Source organism: Mus pahari, chromosome X (assembly GCF_900095145.1).
Source record: "Mus pahari chromosome X, PAHARI_EIJ_v1.1, whole genome shotgun sequence".
Classification (NCBI taxonomy): Eukaryota; Metazoa; Chordata; class Mammalia; order Rodentia; family Muridae; genus Mus; species Mus pahari.
This window is the reverse complement of record NC_034613.1, coordinates 53,745,436-53,749,634: the sequence shown is the minus strand read 5'-3', so window position 1 is coordinate 53,749,634 and position 4,199 is coordinate 53,745,436.

The window sequence follows — 4,199 nt, the reverse complement described above, 5'->3', positions numbered from 1 at the left end:
TATATATATATATATATATATATTTAATCTAAACTAATCATTAGTAAACTCTTAATAAGTTTCAGTTCCTAATTCTTTGTTCACTGATTCTTGTGAAATCCTGTGTTGAGTCATGGCTTAGATTAAAGACATTAATAATTAATTGGTTAAATTTCAACTAGTCCATTGGATAAAGATAACAATAGCTTTTCCTTTCAGTAAATGTGCATTCTTAATATTGAAGGTTGCCATCCCCTTCAGTTCCTTCAATCTTGCCCTTAACTCTTCCATAAGAGACCCTGACTTCAGACCAAACATTGGCTATAAGTATCTGCATCTGTCTCAGTGAGCTGTTGGTAGATCTTCTCAGTGGACAGCCTTGCTGGGTCCCTGCCTGCAATCACAAAATAACATCATAGGAAGACCAAGACTGTCAACTAAACTAGCCAGCAACCAAAGAGCTTACATGGCCTGGTCCATGACTTTTGACACATATGTAGCAGAGGACTGCCTTGTCTGGTCTCAGTGGGAGAGGATGTGCCTAATCCTGAGGGGACTTGAAGCCCCAGGGAAGGGGGATGCAGGGAGTTGGTGGGTGAGGGAAGTTGTTAGATGGGTGGAGAAAACCCTCTTAGTGACAAAGGGGAGGGTAATAGGTTAAAGAACTCTTGGAGGGAGGACCAGGTAGTGGAACAACATTTGAAATGCAAATAAATAAAAAAATTAAAAATTTAGAAAAGAAAAAAGAAAATAAATTATGTTCCATGAAAAAAGAAAAAGAAATACACATTGCTTAATATTTGTAAAGCAGTAGAGGTATATACATGTGGTGCTTTTCTTTGATCTTCAAATAACTTAATAGTTCCTTAAATAGACCTCATGGAATTCACCAATGCTAAGCATTTCTTTTTTTATATAATTTTTAAAGTACTGTATTTTCAATGCACTTTTAGTTAAACCACTGTATTGATCATAACAATCAATTTTATGTTCCTTTTCTGTCTTTATTTCTTTTTAAACTGTGCAGTTTTATGTATTTCTTACAGATCATTATTGGTTTCAACTTACACTGTTTTTATTATTGTGATGCTTTATGTTGAAATAGTTTTGAAATATTCTTAAAGGATTATCAGAAACATTTTAAAGGTAACATTATTTCTTTTATTGAAAATCTTTCACACTCATGGATCTCAGAATCTCAGCATAACACCCTTGTTTGAACCTATCTTTGTTGTTAAAATCATATTCCAATTTATAGTTAAAAACATATGCTTTTAGAGAATAAAGTTCATTTTATTAACCATTTCTCCACCCCCAGGTAATTAACATTCCTATTTATAAAAAGAGGAAACATTGCCATTAGGACATTATGATGCTTTGACAAAAATTCTAAAAACAAACTGTAGCTCATGTTATAAACAATGATGACTATAATTTCTTGTATCTTTTATACCTCACAGTCTCACATGCAAATTGGAATTCCACAGGTTAAGAACAAGGAAAGCTAACTTAAAGAAGATATATGGGTACATGTAATATATTAACTTTATTCAGAAGAAGCTGTTATATCTGATTAAAGAACTGATAAAACATTGTTCCTGAAAAAGTGTACAGGGGAATGCCAGGGCCAAAAAGTGGGAGTGGGTGGGTAGGGGAGCAGGGAGGGGGGGGATGGTATAGGGGAGTTTTGGGATAGCATTTGAAATGTAAATAAAGAAAATATCTAATAAAAAAGAAAAGTGTTAATTGGTAACATTTCTCAGAAGAAAAAAAACAAACTTAAATTTAATAGCTTGAAATACAACATTATACTAAACCGTCAAGCATTTTCAAATAAAGATTTGAAATGCCAAGATAAGACAAGATAGGGAAAATTAAACTTGACTAATAATACTGTTAGAAATAATTTTTATAGGATATTTAAATTTTTGAAAGTTTCATGTATTAATATTTCTTCTAGCATTTATATACATATTTAAAACTAGTGGTCACATGTAATAAAATTTACTAGGAATTTTTGGCCAGTGCATTTCCACAGAATCACAAAAATAACAGGACATTGTCAGTGTTGTTAGTTACCTTCCAGAACTTTATATTAAGGTTTTATTTCTGAAGAAACTATATAATTAAGTCATAAAAATTGGGAAAACCAAGGTGGTATTGATTTAAAAGGTTCATCCAAACTAGCTAGCTTTCACTAGTAATCACCAATCTTACCCATCGATCAACCCTGAAAACAATAATGACCTTTCTGGTAAGATACTCCCATTGATGCAATGGAATGAACACCATGAGAGTCACCAACCACTAAGCCATCTTTGTTACTTAGTCTCTCTCAGGTCTGTGGATTGTAACTTAATTATCCTTTCCTTTACACCTAATAACTACATATATCCAATGTACAGCTAATATCCACAGAGTAGTAGAATGCTTGTCTTTCAGAGTCTTGGTCACCTCACTCAGTATGATCTTTTCTCTAGTTCAACAGTTGCCTGCAACTGACAATGTTAATCCTGCCAGTACATGAGCATGGGAGATTTTTCCATCTTCTGAGACCTTCTTCAATTTCTTTCTTCAAAGACTTGAATTTCTTTTCATACAGATCTTTCACTTCCTTAGTGAGAGTCACATGAAGGTATTTTGTATTTTTTGTGACTATTGTGAAGGGTGTTGTTTCCCTAATTTCTTTCTCAGCCCATTTATCATATATGTAGAGGAAGTCTACTGATGTTTTTGAGTAAATTTTATACCCAGCTACTGCACTGAAGTTGGTTATCAGGTTTAGGAGTTCTCTGGTGGACTTTTTAGGTTCGCTTATGTATACCATTATATCATCTGCAAATAATGATATTTTGACTTCTCCCATACAAATTTGGATCCCCTTCATCTCCTTTTGTTGTCGGATTGCTCTGCTTAAGACTTCAAGTACTATATTGAATAGGTAGGGAGAAAGTTGGCAGCCTTGTCTATTCCCTGATTTTAGTGTGATTGCTTCAAGTTTCTCTCCATTTACTTTGATGTTGGCTACTGGTTTGCTGTATATTGATTTTATTATGTTTAGGTATGGGCCCTGAATTCCTGCTCTTTCCAAGACTTTTATCATGAAGGGGTGTAGGATTTTGTCAAATGCTTTCTCAGCATCTAATGAGATGATCATGTAGTTTTTGTCTGTGAGTTTGTTTATGTAGTGGATTACATTGATGTATTTCCATATATTAAACCATCCCTGCTTCCCTGGGATTAAGCCTACTTGGTCATGATGAATGATTGTTTTGATGTGTTCTTGGATTCGGTTTGCGAGGATTTTATTGAGAAACTTTGCATCAATATTCATAAGGGAAATTGGTCTGAAGTTCTCTTTCTTTGTTGGATATTTGTGTGGCTTAGGTATCAAGAGTAATTGTGGCTTCATAGAATGAATTGGGTACAGTACCTTATGTTTCTATTTTGTGGAATACTTTGAGGAGAGTTGGAATTAGGTCTTCTTTGGAAGTCTGATAGAACTCTGCACTAAACCCATCTGTTCCTGGGGCTTTTTTGGTTGGGAGACTATTGATAACTGCTTCTATTTCTTTATCAGAAATGGGCTGTATAGATCATTAATCTCATCCTAATTTAACTTTGGCATCTGGTATCTGTCTAGGAAGCTGTCCATTTCATACAGGTTTTCCAGTTTTGTTAAGTATAGCCTTTTGTAGTAGGATCTGATGATGTTTTGGATTTCCTCAGGATCTGTTGTTATGTCTCCCTTTTCATTTCTGATTTTGTTAATTAGAATACTATCCCTATGTCCTCTAGTTAGTCTGGCTAAGGGTTCATCTATCTTGTTGATATTCTCACAGAACCACCTCCTGGTTTGTTTGATTCTTTGAATAGTTCTTTTTGTTTCCACTTGGTTAATTTCAGCNCTGAGTTTGATTATTTCCTGCTGTCTACTCCTCTTGGGTGAATTTGCTTCCTTCAGTTCTAGGGCTTCTGGATGTGCTGACAGGTTGTGAGTATATGTTCTCTCTAGTTTCTTTTTGGCAGCACTCTGGTCTATGAGTCTTCCTCTTAGGACTGCCTTCATTGTTTTCCATAAGTTTGGGTATGTTGTGGTTTCATTTTCATTAAACTCTAAAAGGTCTTTAATTTCTTTCTTTATTTCACCCTTGAACAAGGAATCATAGAGAAGATTGTTGATGAGTTTCCACATGAGTGTTGCCTTTCTATTATTTATG